This window comes from Manis javanica, chromosome 5 (genome assembly GCF_040802235.1).
Source record: "Manis javanica isolate MJ-LG chromosome 5, MJ_LKY, whole genome shotgun sequence".
Lineage (NCBI taxonomy): Eukaryota > Metazoa > Chordata > Mammalia > Pholidota > Manidae > Manis > Manis javanica.
Window position 1 is genome coordinate 90,574,808 of NC_133160.1, and position 21,447 is coordinate 90,596,254.

At 39.3% G+C, this 21,447-nt stretch overlaps 1 long non-coding RNA gene across 1 annotated transcript; it reads right to left on the reverse strand.

Annotated features, from left to right (window-relative positions):
* Window positions 1–16,528: 16,528 nt before the first annotated feature.
* On the reverse strand, window positions 16,529–20,939 carry LOC118972711 (uncharacterized). The gene is made up of 3 exons (XR_005061785.2): window positions 20,820–20,939; window positions 16,819–16,886; window positions 16,529–16,691 (listed from the first exon to the last, which is right to left on the reverse strand). It is a non-coding gene; the product is annotated as an uncharacterized lncRNA (long non-coding RNA).
* Between the last annotated feature and the right edge of the window lie 508 nt (window positions 20,940–21,447).

The window sequence follows — 21,447 nt, forward strand, 5'->3', positions numbered from 1 at the left end:
CAGTTACAAAATGTTATATGTTCTGTGAAAGATGCAATGTGTATTTCTATAGTACTTTGATTACTGCCTTGATGTGTGCAAACAAGAATTTAAGAAGCAAATGAATTCTGTCTACTATTTCCTAGCACATACCATTCTGTTTTCAGTATAGAGTAGTTTCTTTACCTCTTTGCCTCACTTTCTCTCCAGTAAACTGTTAATTCCCTTGTTTAGACCCCAGGCACTTCTTTCTTAGACAGCTATAACCTCTTTCCTGCCAGTCTACTAATACCACAGTCAAAGCTATTTTCCATGCCTGCCACTCACGTTGTGCTTTAAAAGGAAATCCCAAAGGTTTCCACAGCTCTACAAAGTATATAAATGGGGCTATTGCCTTCAGGAGCTCACTGCACCCTACCTGTCTGTCCCCTCTACTACTGTCATCAGCTGTGTTATGTGTTATGGACGGTAGAACACACACCCCACCACCAATCCTAGAAGAGCTTGCTCCCTTACATTTCTCTTCATCCCAAAGAAGCACGCAAACTGCCCCCAGTCATATTTGCAACGTGGGTTGCCAAAGAAGAAATGCAAGGTTGGCAAAAGGTTTTCTTGCCTTTTATGAAGTCCTTTGAACAGATCTATTTTGCTCCTCACCCCATGGAATTTCCCTCTTCATAATTTTATTGAATTTGGGGATCAGACTGAGGCTGAGAGGCCACTCCAAATGGATCTGTTAGATCAGCTTTTATTCTGGAGTAGACGAGTGGCATTGTATCCTACAGGAGGGCATTCCAGTTAAAACAGAGCTGGCCTTTGCTTTGGGTTGCTCCCTCTATTATCAACATTCTTCCTTATTTTCAAATCTGTACTTCAAAGAGAATGAGCTCCAACTAAGGACTGGGAAATGGTGCTCCTCTGAGCCAGGGAATGTTCCTTTTCACAGTTACTCCTCAAACAAACCAGAGTGAGTTTGTGAGTTTATTCTGCATGACTGCCATTGTGACAGCCTGGAAAGCAACTTCAACTACACCCAGCATTTCACCATTGGAACCACAGCACAGTGTGTTTAGGACACTTGCAATACCTCTTATGCTCTTTTTCTGGGATTGCAATCTATAGAGCCATTATAAACCAGAATAGCCAGTGTCCATATTTGTCACTTTGTGGAGAGGTCTGTCCTAAAAAAGAAGGTGACACAAAGTAGTGCCAAGAGAAGGAGAGAGCCCTGCCAACGTCATGTGAGCTCTTGGATCCAACCATGCCTGAAGACTGGCAAGCTAGTAAGCCCCTGTGCTTTTTCAGCTTAAGGAAGATTAGTTGGAATATTTTTGTCACTTGCAAATGCATGAGCTCTAAATAATAAACAGTGTGTAGTTGAGAGGAAAGATGACTGTGTGATGTGTTTTTCCCAAAAGGAAACAGATGGCAAGCTCAAACTGGAAAATTTTAGAGGACATTTTTAATTAAGGCTCTATTTACAAAGGTGTAGGTGGGGGTGGGGGAATTTAGAACCACAGGGGCTGTGTATTAACTTGGTGTGGGTTATAGTGGTACTGTATTCACACATAGGTCTAAAAAGGCAAGGGGAGGGACCAGCTACCAGAACATAAAAAGGAGAGACTCATATCAAAAAAGTTACCTTGAAATAAGTAGTGATGTTGAGTCAAGGGACACAACTAGTTTAAAGTGAACTCACAAGAAAAGAGCCATAGGGATAAACACATTGACCGCACTTTAGTTCTGATCTTCTGCCTGGGGTCCCTACTGGCCACGCTCAGCTGCAAGCCAGAGAAGCCTATGATGTAGCCCACACAAATCAGCTTTCCAGGGCAGAGATCAAAATTTATAAGGATGAAAGTTGATCTGTAATTTCAAATGAAAGATATTCGGGACAGCCTTCATGCTTTGTTCCTCAACACTCATTCTTGTCCTTCAGCCAGTTGAAAAATATATGTTGTCATCTCAGACACAGAATGTCCCATTAGCTGTTGTATTATCATGGAGTGAGAACAATTCCATCCTACTGCCAACCTGTCTCTCAGGGTCACACCTGAGGGTGATTGTTGTGCAGTGGCTGTCCTTCTTCAGCGGGTGCTGGCAAAGCATGGAGATCTCTCTGCAAATCAGGTCCATGTTTTTACCCCCACAGTTAACTAGTCATTTTGAAATCTACATGAACTCATAGGTATGGATGAGGAAAAGCTGGCAAAGCAGTGGAAGCAGGAAAAATACGAGTCTGACCCACCTGCTCCTGCAGTTGATGAATATACTCAGGACTTGACTTGTATATTTTATTGTGATTTTATAGTATAATTTTATTGTTTGTGTTCAACTTTCCAGTCTGTGGATCAAATAATACTTCAAATGTGATGGGAAGTTGCATAGTCATTTTACACCCCATGGTCAAGTGTTTAGTGTTTACCAGAGCCTGGTGGCAAGCCAGGAGCTGCTTTTCAAATGGTAAATAGTTGTCAGTGAAAAAGGAGATGGCCTTATTCCAGAACCCTGGGTACCTGTCCTGTTGATTTTCCTTCTGAATTTGCCAGAGTCTCCAAAAAGCATCTCTATTTGCCATAGATGCTTACTTTATTTATAGTGTCCTATATTAAGAGGCCCGGAGAGCAGAGCAGCCTGCATTGCAACCAGACCTGCTACAGAACCTATTCTTCCTGTAGGTCCCACTCCAAATTTGTGACCTTATGGATTCCCAATAAATGGATGAGAGTATCATACTCACATATATCCATTTCCTGCATAATCCTAACTGGTCCCAGGAGTATACCTTTTTCTAAGTGGTGAGTGTTATATAAGGTATAGCAACTTGCCTCTCACTTCGGAAAGGAGGTAACAGTATGCCTTCCAGACCACTCATATTTCAGAACCTCAAATTGTTTAGCTTTTATTCCTACCCCCTGCACACATCTTAAGATATTAGACTGTTAGTTACTTTCTGCTTACCAGAATCAGTTAACAATGTCATCAGTACATAGTAAACAAGTGAAATGTTCAATGAAATAGCAAGATGATCAAGATCCACATAATAACAATATTGTAGCAAAGAGTAAGAGAGTTGACATAGCTCTCGGGCATAATAATAACAGTATACTGTAGTGCCTGCCATGTAAATCCAAACTGCTTCTGATTGTCCTCACTGACAGATAGTGATAGCAAAGCTGCAAATATAATCATCACATGAATAAGTTTGCATAGTCTGGGATGATACATCTGGCTTTTATACCAGCTAAATAGGCATGTTAAATAATATATGGTAAGCATAACCACCATTTCATTTCTTAAAATTTTGATAATGACAGTAATCCCTACAATACTGCCAAGAATGAGACATTGCTTTGGTTCATCATTTTATGGGAAGGGAGGAAGGGTTGGAGACAGTCTCAGGAGTTTCTACTTGATCTTTCTACCATAACATCCCCCAATTCATAGGTCAGGGTGCCAATATGGGAATTTTGTCTCTTTCTAAACATATGAACTCCCATAAACTTTCTGGATAAAAAATTAACTTTAGTTTTTATCCTCAGTCCTCCTAGAACTATGATTAGATTAGAGCTAACATTTAATTTATTACCTAGCTTCATTAGGTAGGTAATAAATGAGCCCTGCTCATTAGGAGACAGAGCTATTTTGGGTACTGTGGGATTCACTTCAGTTCATAGACAATGTCTAATACCCCCAGAAAGTCAGGACATTTACCTTTTGCTCAATGTAGTCACCATAATAATTGGCTTAAGATCTCCAGGGAAGTATTGGGGAATGATTTACAGAGCTTATAGGTCCATATTACAATGTATTTCCTCAAAAAGACCTGGACTATGTCTCAGTTGGGAGACTTCAGGTATTTCAACCAATTTAGATTGAGGAATTGGATAGCAGGCAAGAAGTCCACTTTAAAGATTCGAGTTAGATTTTTGCACTGCAGACCAAACATTTTTCCACTTGATGTGTCAAACAGCCCATTAACAGGCTGCCATCTATTTTATTACTAGGGACTCCCTCATCAATTAAGCATGTCACAGATCCCTAATATCCAAATTCTATGATCACTATTCCTATCCTATGGTTTACGGTAATAACAGCACCCACCTCTTCTCTGACAGTTCATTGCTACTAAACATCATATACAAACTGAGATTCCCCCCATCACATTGAGATTGGAGAACCCAGTTACATCCCTCTGCATCATCTCTGACTTAAAAGGAACCATCATAGAATTTTTTCAAGAGTATTGCTGTCTCTCATACCAATGCATTTCTTAATACTTTGGTGAACAGTGGGTCCTTTGGGTTCTCCAAAAGGTTATGATTAAAGAGTGACTAAGTAATTTTGTTTATAATAGTTATTCCAATATTTCCTTGGTCCCACGCTTTCAGACTCTATTCTGCAATATGCCAGATAAGTTCCACATACAGGTCTAGAATTCAATTAACAAAATTAGTAGGCTATTAGTGTCATCCCAGATCCTGAATATAACATTTTAAATCTAGACTGCCAGGTGAGTGGACTCATATAAATGACTTTGGTCTGATCCATCCTTATAGCTCTGTCCCTTGCTCTAAAAACTTCAGAATTCATTCCCATGCAACCTTTGTAGACATCTGATGATACAAATTGTTCAACTCTCCTGTCTTTTTCTATTTCCTCATGGAGGCCTTCTCAAACTTCTATGATGGAAAACAATTTCCACTTTAGGTCTAGAAGGAATGAGAGGTGGTGAGGTTGGTTCCTCAGGAAAATCAACACCAGGTTATGAGACAACTGCCTTAGGATCCATCACTGAAAAGCTTTTATCCAGAAGAAAACTCTCCAGATGGAGGGGATGGTGCAGAGACTATCTCCCCAAGCAAGACAATTTCAGGAGAATTTGGAGGGCCAAAGTTCTTAGCCCAATGTCTGATCAATTGTTGCAGTCCCCTGCCTCAGTGCATTGCTCCTGTTTTGCCAGTTTCCTTGGATTAGAAACCTAACAGATTTGAGCACCTGGTTGACGTTGCAATCCCACACCCCGCACAGTCAATCCTGAGCTTGTGCTTTCACAAAATATGTCCTGCAAGAGGAGGAGACAAGGAATTCCTTCAGCGCTTCCTTGGAGGCCTTCTTGGTCACCACATGTCATACACAAGTTTGTATCTCTTAATTTCTTTTTTCCATAAGTAAGCTCTTTAGGGGAAGAAGCCAGCTTCCTCCACAGTCTTTATAATCCCTACTATTGCCACAGTGATCTCTCACTGCTGTGTCCTCCATTTGCAAACCATTCTATACCATCACCAGTGAAAATCTGGGTAACAGTAATGCCTCTACATTCCATGGACTACTCAAGTCCCATCTTCCCCTGGCAAAATGATTTTCCCTGTGCTCCATGAATTTAGGAGAAACTCAACATCAGAACCCCATTTGGAAGTCCTTTTCTTATAGCTACTTCCAGTACCAATAAATACTAAATATAATACAAATTATTGTATCACTCAGGATCATAGCAGGAAAGAAACAGCATATTCAAATAAGAATAATTCAAGGAAAGCTTATTACAAAAGGACGATTTACAAAGACGAGCTATAAGGAGAACCATGAGTGTCAGTGCATTATCCCAGGTTCTTTGTTACAACCCATAGTCCAAGGATGGCGATGAGGGGAGGAAGCAGTTATTAAAATCCAGAAGTTAACAGATGAGGGAGTAGAGAATCCCACTGCGAGAGGATCTGGTGAAAGAGCATTCCAGGAAAAGGTAACAAAAGTGCAGTGTGCCTGGCATTATAGAAGAAGAACAAGTGCCTAGGACATGGTACAAGAAAAACTGTTAGGAAATGAGGACAGAGAAGTTGGAGATACTGTAGAGTTTGTAAATCATTTCAGGGCTTTTGTTTTACTATCCACATGTTGGGAATATTCCAGAAAGTTTGAGCAGAAGGGTAGCAAAACCTGATTATCATTTTAAAAGGATCACAAACTGTATGATGACAAAAGATACAGAAATAAGTCAAAATATTATCACGATAATGAAAAGTGGTGGCAGCTTGGACCAGTTTTTCAGTGGTGGGGTGACAAAAGGTGGTCAGGTTCTGGATACATTTTGAAAAGTAAATCTGCTTGGAATTGCTGAAGAGCTGAATATGGGCTGTAAAATAGGGAAGAATAACAAATAAACTAGAGTGTTCAGACAGAGCAACTTAAGAATGAAGTTACCATTCAGAGAGTTGGAGAAGACTTTGAAAGCAGGTTCGGTGGAGAAAAAAAGGAATTCTGTTTTGGAGATGTTAGGCTCGAGATGCTTGAAGACACCCAGTGAAGGTGTGAAGTAGACGACTGGATGTATAATCTGGTGTTCCAAGGAAAAGCCTAGGCCAGAAATATGAATGGGAGAGAGTAAGCACACAGACTATACTTAAAGCCACGATACTAGATGAGATCATCTAGGGGGTGAAAATCAATAAAGAGCACCAAAAATTTGAAATATGTATCAGTCCCTGAGCAAATTTTATCCTAAAATGATTATGCTGAGGATCTTTAAACTTGTGGAAGAGACTATGCTATTTTTCAATGGAATTACATAAAATGCTTAATGAAAGGTGGTAAATATCATGGCCAGGTTGATGAAGAAGAACATGGGTATGAGGGAAATACAATCTCCTTAGACTTACACTTCTTTATTCCCTCAGATTTCATACATTTAAAGTATGGCAGAAACACCTTCATAAAGGCCTCATCAGGGCTTCTAGATGACAAACAAGGCACAGCCAGGGCTCAGCGATAGGCCTTTTTTGGAAAAGCTTTTGTCTGAGTTGAATCCAAAGTAACTTCTCGAGATTGTCCTCAGCAATACTTTGGAAGCCACAGGAGGATATCAATAGGCCTGTACCAGAGGCACTAGCTAGGCTCAGAGTGTGTCCCTAGGAAAGTCCTAAGGCCCAAAATCAGCAATGAATAAGCATTTGGGGTCAATGACCAATATCAGTGCCTAAGAGGCTCTGCACTGTGAGTGCTTAAATCTATCCAACATTCTGCTATGTATATGGAAAAAGTGCTCCTGCACAAATTATTTCAACATATGCTTTGACAGCTGGCAATCACAATGCCCCATGCCACTCCTGTCCTGGTGTTTGCCCTAGTTTGTATTTGGAAGATAACAAGGCATGGATATTAAATGACTTCTCAGAATGTATACTGTATACATAATACAAATTAAATGTAGCCAATTTTTTTAATGCTTTTATTCACATTCTAAAAAAGGTGAGAAAAATGGCAAGGCAGAAATTAGCTGTCCTGATTCCACTTCTGGATTTCCTGACTTGTCTTTTCAGTTCAACAGAGGGACACACACAGTCACCACTAAATGTCAGTTTTATACACACTAATAAAACTGGGAGCAGTTTTGAAGCCAGTTTTATTTTGAACCCCTGTTCCCAGTGGCCCTTCAACCTTAAAATTATGAGTATTTCCCGATTTTGAAAGAAAATGGAGGAAGAATGCAAAAATAAACCCTGGCTAAAACAAAAAAAAATATTAAAGTCTATCAAGCAACATACAGCTATGAAATTGCTTACTAGAGAGTTTCCAGGATACACCATATATTATTTCATGATCATTTTGCAGTGAGGTAGAAATAACCATATTTCTTTGGCTGGTCTAATTGATTGTAGGCCACAAGAAGACAGATAGCAATGAACTAGGGGAATGAGTGATTTCTGGAGTTGTGTTCCTCCCTGGGTGCCTTAGCATAACCTTCGGGAAAACTCAGTATCCTCATTAGTACAGCTCTAGTTAGGATTATAACAACGGCTCTAACTTACAAGCATTTGTGAAGGTCAGGTAAGGTACTGAATGTTAAGGTGTAATCAGTAAATAAATAAAAATAAAAGTAATAATAGATAATAGATAATATCACACAGCACTTTGTGCAAGTTACTGTTTGTCTCTCAATCCTCATAGCTGCCTCTCGGTACAGATAAGTATTATTTTATCTGCATTAATATCTTTTGCATCTAATATATTAGAGTGTTGGGAATGAATGACTCCTGATGCTGCTGTAACTTGAATATTTGAACTGCATCATGATCACATTCTCAACCACTGACCATCTGGACCCTGTCCATTGATGAGCCAGTTCTAAAGAAGCCAGAAAATGCATCAGTAGCATCCAGTCTACAAGCTGGTTGTGGCTGGAACTATGGAAGATCCGAAGTTCCACAAAGGAACTGAGGCTCATGATAACAATGTGGTTAAGTCTGAAGCAGGTGGTGCACTGGGCTAGTTAGGAAATTCATTTTGAAGCAGTGTTTGCATAGCAATTACACTGCATTTGTGTCTAATGAAGAAAGCTTGTACAATATATGTAATAGATACATAATGAACAAAATGTATACTGTATACATAGTACAAATTGAATGTAAGCAATTTTTTAATGCTTTTATTCACACTCTAAAAAAGGTGAGAAAAATGGCAACTGTCCATGTTGAAATCTGCATTTGGGAGGTGAAAGTTGATAGCGAGTCTAGAGAGATACGATGCAACTGGACCTGCCCCCTTAGCATGGCCACTGGCTGGGCTTTGTTTGAGCAGGCAGGTGGTGAGCAGGAATGAGTCTTCTGATTTCCTCCTCCTCTCTACTTTCTCCTCTCTTTGCTTTCTCCTTTCTAATCTCTTTCCTCTTCTACCTTCTCTCCTCTCTTTCACTTCAGTTTATCTTCTCGTCCCTTTCTCTTCTCTCCTTTTCACCCCCTTCCTCTCCTCTCTTCTCTCTCACTGCCATCTTCTCTCCAATCTCCTTCTTTTCCTTTCCTGCCTCTGCTCATTCCTCGCTCTCTCTTTCACCCCCTCCTCCTACCCTTTCCTTACCCCCATCCCAACCTCATTTCCTACTGATTTGGGAGCCTTTCTTCTAGATTTTGCCAGAGCCTTCCCTGCTTCCACAGGTTGACTGGCTTCCTATTCAGAGAGCATTGTTGTACTGGAACCACAATACAATCCTGCTGCCCAGATTCCCCCAGCTTTGCCCCACTTCATTCAGCAGATCAGGCTTCTTAATCCCAACACAGGCATCCTCTCTGACCTATCCATATCTCTTGGACATACAGCATTGGCCAGCCACAGTATCCCGAGAGTCCAACTGCTCTAATAGGTCAGTTTCTCTCATCCATCTCTGACCTGGTCCACCATCCTTACTCCCACCCTCCAATGGTCTGTGTCACTGAGGTCCCCACCTGCTCTGAACCTTGGCATCCCCATGTTAAAATGTCCGCCCTTGAGAAGCATTACCTTGTTGGGAAGACAACATAAGTATGAAGAAAGAAACTGACAACACAAGGAAAGATAAGGGCTAATTTGGAAGTCCAGAAACTAAAAGGAATGCAAAGGAAAAAGAATTAATATGAGCTTAAGAGATAGGCAAACTTCACAAAGGAGATAGAACTTGAAATCAGAATTGAATGGGTAAGGTTTAATTAAGCAGAGAAGACATATTGTATGGAAATACAATATGAAAGTGGGTATAAAGATAGAAACATAAAGGATGTTGATTTGGAGGGAATGGTTTGTCTCATAATTTGAAGTCTATGGCTTCAGGGTCTGCTGGGCACTCAACAATGGGATCATGGAATGTGAGGGGAGTTATCCAGAAATAAATGGATCGAGACCACAGAGACAAGCCAAGTGAGAGTCTCTCACAGTTATAACTGCCCTCATCCCCAAAGGGTCTGACATACCAAATATCCATGAGGAAATGGTATAACTGGAATCTCTCTGTTCTGGGACCATTCTTCATAGTCTGATTTGGGGTGTGAGGGCATGATGAGGACTCATGGCCAATGAGTAAGAGTCATGGTTCCAGAAAAGGTTTTCCAGGCTGATAAAGACCCCAGCTAGTGGCCAGGGATCCAGGGAGCATTCAGTCATCCAGGGAACATTTATTGAAAATCTAACATCTTAGAATGTTAGGCACTCAAAGATGAATGCTTTGGTCTTTAACCTCAGGAACTTTGCAGGGTAGTAGGGTAAGGATGAAATAGGGAAGATGTAGGATCTTATTAGAAGTATATTTACAAACAGAAATTTACAGTTCAGAAGAATATTCAGAAGAACAAAGGTAGAAAATTTACACAGCGTGAACTGAGAAAGTGTTTCTGAAAGAACTGACGTCAGACTGGGGTCTTCAAAGATGTGGAATTTTGATTGGCTAAGACATTCCAGGCAGAAGCACAATATGAGCAAGTTCTAGATACAAGGCAAATGTATAAATAAGAAGCTGTATATTGCTAAGGGATGAATTTTGAGGCAGAAAATTGAGATAAATTATCAGGGCAATGCACAGACAGCTTTGTGTGCTTACAAGGAGCAAAATCCATAGATAAGGAGGAAGATGTTGGCTGGAAAAGGGCAGGTTCTGAGTTGGCTTCAGTCCAATGGGAACCGCAGGGCAGATTCTCCAGGGCATGAAGAGACAGAAGCTTGGGAACACATGGGATGGGCAACCAGGGGTCCACCTCTGGCACTCAGGCTCAGAGGAGCAGAATAATTCCTGCTCCAGGAAAACAATGTTCCTTATACACCTGCCAAGCCTCATGCTTATTGGTGCAGGGCAAAAGGATGCTGAGTCCACAGTTTTTAGTACTGCCTGCCAATCTGCTGAGCCAGGGCCTGCACAACTAACAATGAATATAATTTATTGTCTAAAGAAAAATAGTGAATAACAGAAGAATAAGATTGGAGGTGTGAGTGATTCTGAAAAGTCTTGTTGATCAGACTTAGAGGTTTATATTTTTTTAAATAGCAAGTAGAATTTTATTTGCACTGATATCTCAACAAAATCCTGACCAAGAGCCCTGGACTGAAGCTTTTACTAACAATTCTAGTCCAAGAAATGTAGTTTAGGTATATCTTATTTCCTTAGGCCAAACATAAAAAGCTGAATTTTTAATAAAAAAATAATAAATTAAGGGAGAGTATGTTTCATAAGCATTTCAGTATAGGCTTTTTTACCTTGCAAACTTTATTACCACTTCACCTGTTTGATTTACAAGCATCCAACTTAGGCACCACCATTTTTCACAAATAGAGCTGTAACGTGTAGTAAGGTAGTCTGTGCTCAGGCTGCTTCCTCTAGTAAGCAAGATCACTACCACTTCCATCTTAATTTTCAGGGTTGTCTTAAAGGTGATAAAAGATCTAGAGTGCCTTGAATTCCTCAAAAGAAATGTTCTACATGAGCATGAAGTCTGTACATGTTGGGAGTGTCTCCTTTCCTGCAGCCTAACAGCTGGTGCAGAACAGAAAAAGACAGCTTTTATTACCCAAGTTAGGGTCACTATGGACAGCAGTGTGGTCATCTGAGTGGAGGTTTCAGAGACTCTTTAAAGAGTAAGAATGCAGAACTGACACTGCTAATGCAGATATCAGTATAACAACAGAAAACAATAGCCATGCAAGTGTTGCTGGACTCCTACAGGGATGCTGACAAAAGAAGATGATGTGACCAAAGCTTTATAACCAAGTGGTGGAGAGGGGCATCCTGTGTGTTGGAATCTGGACTGTGACCAGTAACTAGATTACAAGATTATTATAACATATGCAAAAACAACATAAATACTTTTATTATTTACTTATACAAATCATTTAGAAGCTTACTCCTTACCTCTATGCAAGATTGTAATCTACATGAGAGCAGGAAGCAAGTTCAGCAGCATCAGCACTATGTTCTGCTTTCCAGTATGATACCTGATATGCAATAGGCTCTCAATGAATATTGGTGGAGAATGCTCCAGTGTTCTGTAACATCATCAGATCCTCTTTCAAGAAAAGAAAATCATTGATCAAATACTTGTATTAAAATCTTATTATTAGAATCTATCCTGGGCTCTAGTAATGCTGGGAATGTAACAGGCACTGATACAGGTTCAATGGCTTATTCTCTCCACTGGACTATAAACAACATGAGATCAAGGCTCATTGTTTGCTTACAATATCCTGCATGGCTCCCAGAATATAGTCAATGCTCTCTACTTCTCGTATCAACTCTGTCAAGCTTGGGGCACCTCTGAAGGTTCAGACATAGTGTAGTTTGTTAGAAATAACACCAATATAGGAATCATGAGCCCTGGTTTAAATTTCAACCCTGGCTCCATGAGTCAAGGTATGTAGTTAGACTTTCTGGGCTCAGCTTTCCTCATCAGCTCAGAGTATAATCTTTAAATTCCCTTTCTCTATATGGCCTCTCGAAATGCCTCTATTAGTCAAGGAAGGAAGGAAGGAAGAAAGAAAGGAAGAAAGAAAGAAAGAAAGGAAGAAAGAGGAAGAAAGAGACAGGTTATAAATATGGATGAATGTATATTCTTTGCTTCATATTACAAAATTGCTTTGTGTTTCAGAAATATTACTACCTTCAGTAGATATTTATGTCCTTTAATCAAAATGAATTCTCCTCTCCTGACATCCCTATGCCAATCCTGGCAAAAGATATTCATTGACTTTCCTTGAGTTATGCCTCCACTCCTCAGAGGCCTCATGTGACGTAGGATGTAAGGTACCAGAATGGTCCAAACCTGGACCAAATTCCCAACACTGTGGCAGGAAGGAAGATGGCAATACATATACATACATGTACAAGAGAGAAAGAGAGAGACATGTATTATAAGGATCTGACTTGCACATCTACAGAGGCTGAAAAGTCCTGTGATCTGTAATCTGTAAGCTGAAGACCCAGGAAAGCTGCTGGTATAGTTTTGGTCCAAGTCCAAAGGCTTGAGAGCAGGAGAACCAGGGGTGTAAGTTCTGGTGTGAGGGCAGGGGAAGATGGATATTCCAGCGCAAGCAGTCTCAAGGGAGAGTGAATTCTCCCTTTCCCTACCTTTTTGTTCTGTTTGGACGCTCAGCGGATTGGATGCCCACTCACATTAAGAATGGCAATCTGCTTTCTCAGTCTATTGATTCAAATGCTAATCTCATCCAGAAACATTCTCATAGGCACATCCAGAAACAATCTTTAACTAGCTACTGGCCACCCTGCGGCCCAATCAAGTTGCTACATAAAGTTAACTATCACATCTGCCCACTAATGGCTTCTCAGTCTATGTTCAAAAATACAAGTGGCAGGCTTAAAGGAAAAATTGGTTAAAACCACCCATAGCATATATGGCCTCCCAACCATTTTTGAGAGGAAATCAAATGAAATTCATGATGAAGATAAGACAAAGCCAGGTGGCCATCTATGTCTGTAAGATATAGTCTCAAAGAGGGAGATATGGCTCAAGGGCCAGGAATATTTCAGAACCCTCTGGGGCTCTTTGCTCTCTGGGTAAAGGTAAAAGAAGTATAAACAAATGTTTTCTCATTTGCATTGAAAGATTTCTCAATCTGCGTGTTACCTTCTCAGAGAGGCCTTCTCTGACCATCTCATTTAAAGGAGGCCTTCCTATTTGCTCACTGCTCTATCCTAAGACCCAGAGCAAAGTACCCGACCCTCAATAAATACATGTTGTCTGAGAGAAAGAAAGAAAGAAAGAAAGGCACAGAGGAGGGAGAGAGAGAGAGGGATAAGGAGAGAGAGAAATGTTCTTGATTTGAGTCAGAAAACCAACAGAGGAGCAAAACAGAGTATATAATGGGAACTTCACCTATAAACTGGAAGAACTCTTTGGCTAAAGAAAAGCATCTGATAAATCATTGACTTGCTTTGCTGACAATTAACCTTTAAGAAGGCTGAGGATGTGATAAAAAGGCTGGTTTCCTGGATGAAGGAAATCATTGGTAGATATCGTTTAAAGACAAATTTATTAAAGTGACAGTTAAATTACACAACTGTACCTAGTGAATTCTTACTTCAAGTCTAAAAGAAAAAAAGATATGATGCCCTAAGGCTAGGGAACTGAAATCTCTCTCATCTCTTAATAGAAAATCATCCCAATGCCACTTGTTGAGTGCCTCCTGTGGGTTAGATGGTGTTTAGCTCTAGTCTTGGGAAGTAATTATGGTTGCCCTCACCTTACAGGTGATAAGCTGAGGCTCAAAGAGGCAAAATGCCTTGCGTAATATCACTCAGCTAAGAGGCAGCATAAAATTAAAGTCCAAAACTGCGTGATTTAAGGCCTAAACATGTTCCTTTATGAAATACAGAGGTATACCATCTCTGTGGAATATAATGTTCTCTCAAACCTATAATCTACCTTATTAAATATTAAAAGCCTAAAAACTTTACCAAGGCCTTACACGTAGTATTATTGAAAAGTTGCTTTCAAAATGAAATGCTTTCATTTTAACCTGGTTTTCCAATAGTCTTCTATTATAAAACTGAAAACACATTTCCACAGAAAAATGAGGCCTAGGGCATAATAGAAATGTTCTTACTCAAACAGAACTCTTTAAAAAATCATGTTCCAAATAAAGTTAATGTATAATGATAAAATATTCATGTAAACCAAGTCACCCAATTCAAACAAAACGCAGGAATCACATTTACATCTGACAACTATTCAGTAATCTAAGAAAGAAAACAAAGAACAGGAGCTCGCAGCCTCAAAAGTTACTCTTCTTTGAAATACCCCTACTGAAATTGTGCTCTCAGGGGCTGATGCAGCTTTACCTCAAAGCACATATAGAAGCTGATGCTATCCAGAAATAAACAAGTTTAACTGGGCTGCAGGGGAAGGAGACAGAAAAATCCAGAGGCTGAATTTCAAAATAAGTTGGAAGAAGACTAATGAGGAAACTGATTTCTAGAAACACACAGCCAAAAGCATCTAAAATGTAACTCCTAGGGGTCCTCAGGCAACATGCCAAGTTTGCCTTTTCATTTTACAAATTCATAGACTCGTTACATTTAATGCCCAGAGGCAGGGGAAGCTTCCACTCCCTATTTCTGATGCAGAATAGAGGCGTGGAAAGGCTTGGTAACTCATCCAGTGTAGCACAGTTGGTAAGACAGAGTCTTCTGAGCCATTCCACTAGGGTATCTCTGGGTAAGATATACTTTATCAAACTAGAAAGTGTATTTCAACAAGCTTAAGCACAACAGGCAGCATTAACATATTAGCAAACCATTATAAATTCTTTAACAAGCTCTTTTTGTCAAATTGTTAAAATGAAATGTTATCTAATAAAAACAACTTTTTGAAAAATATCTGAGCTCTTTGGAACAAAGAATTTTGGTGAATCTATAGATAAGAAGAGCTAAGTAGTCAAGCTTGTACTAGCAAGATTCAACAGTGGTATTCAGAACAACCAACATTATACCAGATAGGACAAAAGAGACTGTGGAGGAGAAGTCAGAACAGCCAGGATATTATTAGCAAATGTTTCTTTAATAGAAGTGTGCCAACTGGCACAGGATACACAGAGACCAATTTGGAGTGGAAAACGAGAAAGGATCAAAGTGCCATGGAAAATAGGAATGAATGAGAAGGAGTTGAGAGATGAATCCATGCAACATAACACATTTCCCTGCCTTGGCAGCGCTGCAGGGCCAGCAGAAGAGAGTTCTGTCAATGTACATGGCCAGCAAGAGGTGAAGAAATAAGACACTTCCACAGCTCTGCCAAGCGATGTTAAAAAAAATAAATAAAAACCACTCTGACATTACTCATGGGGATGTGAGGCTCCAAGAATCAGGAAAGTACAGAGCTGAGGTTTCTGCTTCATAGTCCTTCCCTTTGCTGTGTTTCCTGCATAGACCGGACACAGAGATACAGTGGAGAGGTCACCAAGTAAACCAATATGTTCTAAACTATGTTCCTTAAATTTTTAAAGGTTTTATTTAATACCATTGGCAGCTTTTTTATTATTATTTTAATCGCTTGCAATTTCACGTTAGACTTTAACATAGGCCATTTTCCATTTTTGTTGCCAGCAACAGAACTTGGTCAGCTGCCATTCTGAACTAGTTCCACACACTCTCCCCCTATCTGTAATGTGACCCAGTTTTGGTGAGAGAAAGAAATTCTTGGTACTCAATTACAGCAGCTTGGGGGAAACTCTTTGCCAGACATGGGAAGTTTCTGACCCTCAGAATGTATAGGTCAAGTGTCTGGTCTTTAGAATGAGGAGCTGAGTGCTGGATGTAAGGAAAGTTCTCTCGGAAGGTCAAATTAAAAGCAGGTAAGCACTGCCTTGCCAGATGAGTGCAGCAGATTAGGACTCCACACAGCCTGCACAGGACTTCCTGGGCCACTGGGGGGTGATTTGGACATGGAGGGGTGGGGTGCCACCACAGGGGGACTGCTCTCAGGGCCCAGCAACACCACTCACTTGCCTTGCTTGAATGTGAGGGAGTTAATCTCACTGAGCCTGAATCAAAACATCTAAACATGGGAATAAACAATAACCTTTCCAAGGCTGCTGCTTCATGGGAAAGTATCTGTGAAAAAATCCTTTGTAAACTATAATATGACTTATGAAGATTAGTCATTAACATTATTGAGCAAAATCATTTCCTGTATGAGTATACACACACACACACACACACACACACACACACACACACTCAGACACATCCACACACACACATGCACACACACAAGATGCAGAGGGAATAAATTCAGTGAATTCTTTTTTCAATATAATTTTATTTCTTTATTCTATTTTTTCATGGCCAATTCTGGGTTGGCATAAAACCAAAGCAAATTTTTAAAGGAGAGAGAGTGAGATTAACACTGGTCAAATTGTCCATATTTTCCTAAGACAAGGCATTGCAAAATCCAAGTACTCTTTGTTCCCTGAAAAAGAATGGGGATAATTTTATCAGCTATAACTGAGTTCTAAATATTGTAGAACTCATAGAGAAAAACATTATGAGTAGGATAAATAAAATAATACCTGACCCAGAGTTTAAAAAATACTTACATCACACTGCTTTTATCCAAGATAAGTATATGCACAAGAAACACCAGGCTGAATCCATTGTGAAAAATCTTGATATTCACAGTAAAGAAAAAAGCAAAGGAAATTTTTAGGTAGATATAAGGACAGTAAGCATGAAGCAAATCTCAAAACTAAATGCACCTAATCATTAGCTTTGTATTATCATCACTAGTATTAGAAAATAGATTAAACATAATAGACATCTTTCTACTATTTGAAGAGCTATGGCAATTGAACTGAATTAATACCATCAATTTCAAAACAGAATATTGGTGAAATCAGGGTTGTGATACTCTAACTGGAAGGGGAAAAAAAGACAAAACTAATTCAGATAAGTCAATTCCTTGCAAAAGGAATCACTTAGTATGCCCATACAAGCTCATTCCCAATCTGACAGCTATCACAGTAGATTTGTGAAATACTGGAAATTTCCAATGCCCTCATTAAATAAATGGAAGAGTCAGATTGTTTCCTTTTACAAAACAGGCACTCTGGCATAATTTTTATATAAGCATGTTGTTTATTTCAGTGGCAATCACTGCCCTAAAGTATTTTATTTTTAATAAATAATACTTCAAATATCCATTTTTATCTGCAAACTGAGCAACAAGTTATAAAGTGTTTCATCTAAGTGCCTAAGACACTTTGCTAAATTCTGACAGAGTGTGGAAACACACAAAAAAAAACATATTGTATCTTTGAGCCCTAAAGTGCCTTGGAGCACCAAGAGTAGCTGAGACCCACCATGCCCACAGGACACGAGTGCTCCCGGGACAGTCTCCTGGGGAGCAGGTGCATTTCCTTAAATTCTCAACAACATACACCTTCCTGCCATCTAACTTTTGTTCTTCTTGTTTCCTTTCACCTTGTTCTATGAACATGGTAGCTTGGTCTCTAAGAAGAAACATTTTCTTTCCTAATCTTTTTCTCTCTGTTTACACATTTTCCTTTTTTGTTACTAAGATAGCTCTGCCAGTTCTAGCTCTTTGGTTGTTTTCTTGTTTGTTACCTTACATTGGGAATTGGATTTATTGATCCAATGACTACCCACAAGCCAGAACAACAACAAAAAGTTCCATTTGTTTTCTATTTTCTTCTAACATAACTAAAGATTGCTTTTTCCTCCATTAAGAGTGTAAAATTCAAAAATCAATTCATCTTATTTATTATCATCCATAATAATAGTAAGTTTGAAATACTTTATATTTAATCCTTTTAGTTTTCGCAGTTCCTGATTACTTCAGTTGGTCAAAATTAGATGCATATTTTTAAGTCCTATCTGAAAATACACACACCTTGATGGGCCCAGACACACACATGTCCATGTGTATACACACTACACATACATCTTGGTTTCATTCCTTAACATGCTCTCAGTAAGTCCTAACAACACTTTCCCTTTAATACAACTCCAGTAACTTATGCCTACCGAAAGACAATGTGTTGATGTAAATACACATCTACCAAGTGTTATGAACTCACTTATGGGGCATTCTTAGTCATAAACAACCATATTCTGTGTTAGCATTTGTTGCTGAAATGTACAGTAGTAGTAGATACAACACACCAAGCCTAAAGAAATGAGAACATTTGGTTCATGTAAAAGAGTAAACAGATTTTTCAAATATATTACTTCTCAAAGAAATAACCTGGAATTTGAGAAATGAATGGAAAGAAGCATGGTTATTAGTGTATTTTCTTTTTCAAAATCCTGAAGCCCAGCCATATGTTCTACATTATGAATATGCAGATGGTCTCAATGCAGTTATTTTTTCTCTAATTAAAACCATCAGAGTAATATAATGCAGTAGTTTAGGAAGCTGATTCAACTGGGTCTCTTTCCTCCCTTCTCCAGAAGTGCACTATATAGTTTATACAATTTGGGGATTCTTGCTAGTAAATGAAAAAGAGAGACAAGTGAAGCAGCAGGAAGGGTAGCTTTATTCTTAGGTGCTCTGCGGTAAATTGTGCACTTTATGGAGAAAATGCACTCAACAGATGGAATGCTCTTAGATATTTTTGTACAGAACCCACCTTTGGCATTTTGAAAACAGTAACTTCTCAGAATTCCACACCCGTGCTGTGTCTGTCCTTGATCCAACAGTGATGTTGAAATCAAGTGTATCAAGTTAACCTGTCAGGCTGCCTGTATGTCCCCTTAATGACAGCTCTAAGCTGAGCGTGTCAGCTGGGCCTGGTGGGGTTGCTTAAGGCAGAGGTTTGACATTTTATTGTAAGGTGCCTTACACTTCTGTTGGAGGAAGATCAGGGTGGATGATGGAAACAAGCACATGAACTATTACTACACATGTTTTTCATCTGCAAACAACTCTAACAAAATAATTTTGTGACGGGCTTTTGCTGTTTTCCCCACACAGTCTCTGTAACTTTTCATGTGACCTTTTCATGACCATAGGCTATCGGTTTTTAATGGTGTTGGGAAAGCAGCCCAAGAGGTGGAGCAATTAGCCTTACAAAAGTGAACTTAAGTTTAAATTTATGGAGTCACTTTCTGGACATCATCATGCCAACAAAACCCTTTCCCCTTAACACATACGTATGTCAGAAAAACTGATAATCTTCCTCAAAGGACTGGTTAAAAAAAAAAAGTGTAGGAAAAGGAATGTGTGGTGAGAATGCCGCACTTATAAAGTACTAGCACAGAACCTAATTTTCTTTGACTCACCAAAACTGTATAGCTGAACTCATTGCTACATCTGTGGCTGCCAGAGCAAGACGGGAGCCACACAATAGCCCAGTGAGGTAGGGCGAGATGGAAAAACACAGACCCATTTGTCTGGAGGGTGGCCTTCTCTATATAATATAACTGCATTATATTACAGCTTAGAGTCCTTAAATGCAAAGAATTTCACTTAAAAGGAAATAATAATCCTTTAACTGAACAAAATGAAAATAACAACAACATAAAATTTATTCTACTAGATATAAACTTCAGGCTATCAACCCAAGCACTGGCACAAGCATAACTCTAAACTTGAGAAAAGACAAGTCTAAAGTCTTATGCTTACTTAAAATGTTTCCTTCCAGGAAGCATTCAAAGAAAAAGGCAATATTCTGCACAGTGAAATAATGCCTCGCCTTTTCTAACACTTGCGCATCTGAATACTTCACCTGTCGGAATCAGAATTAGGTATCGCATAATTTATAAAGTTCTAAAGGTGGTAGGTGCTTCCTCCAGGTGGGTCCAACTAGATAATTTGCCAGTGAAGTTATGAAAATGTGGACCCCTTGTTTAAAAATTACCAAGAATTTCAGTATGAGGACAGCAGAGTGTTCAGCCAAGCATGGGACCCTTCTAAATGTGAGACCCTGTGTGGATGCAGGAGTCACACATATGAAGCCAGCCCTGTCGACAGGGACTACCTCCGGAACACACTAATGTTCATTTCAGCATCTTTGGTTCGTTAATGCCACATTGATAATTCTTCACATTAAATCATCTCTGCTAAAATCACAGGTGTAGTTTCTGTCCTGAGCACAATCCTAGCTAGGACCCCATTCTTCTGTGCTTCAGGAAGGAGTGAGGAGAGAGTCTCCAGAGTGACAGCAGGTTTTCTTAATACCCTCTACTAAAAGGAAAGAGAACTCAGAATTCAAGTGTCAATGCTCATCCTGGGTTTCTCAGGATGGATGTTCAGACGTCCACAGTTCGAACCATCTTGACACATTTCATCCATGTGTGTTTCCCAGCAGTACAGCCATCAATATTCTCAACACCGAGTCCCTGAAACATAGGTGTGCATTGTCCTGAGTTTATACAGGCACAGGTAATCTATCTATATGTGGATTTATTCCCCCAATAATTAATTTAAATACAAAAATATCTAATAGGTGGGAATTATTTAGAAATTTAAATTCCTCAAAGTCCTTAGCAAGTTGAACATCAGATCACGTAGCAGTAAGCGTTACCTTCGATAATCACTTCCCAACCTGACAAAACATTGCATCTATCTCTCTCTTACCTGTTTTAGGAGCAGAGACATAAATTCCTTTGGGCAGCAGAGACTAATAGAAGGGCTATCAACCATTAACTTGGGCTCCCTCAAGGAGAGAGCCCTTTAGTCAAGCATTCTCAACTGAAGGCTGTGCACAATGGAGCATCCTCAAGTTCCAGTTATTAAAAATAAAACTTATTTTACTCAGCAGTAATAGGAGCTGAAAGTAACATTCATCCCTCAGCTATTGTATGATTATAGAGTTATATTACACTATCCCAAAGCTTTGTCAATAAGGCTGAGTATTTGATACCACCTAAAAGCTATCACTTGCTGAACACGAATGTGTCAGGTTCTGGACTAGACATATTAACAAATATTTTTTTATTTAACTTCATAAAAACTACAAAATCAGTATAGTTATGCCCACATTATTTAAGTAGGAATTAAGGATAAGTTTGGTTAAGAAACATTCACATGGTCATGCTTAATAGTAATTCTATGTAACACAACAAAAAGTTTTCCTTCATTTCTTCTGGAAATAAACCCAAATTTCCTGAGATGCTTTTATATATTTCCACAGCCATTTTTATCAAATTATTATCTGGGAGCAATTGTTTATCTTTTGAGGTGAATTACCTTAATATATCGCTAA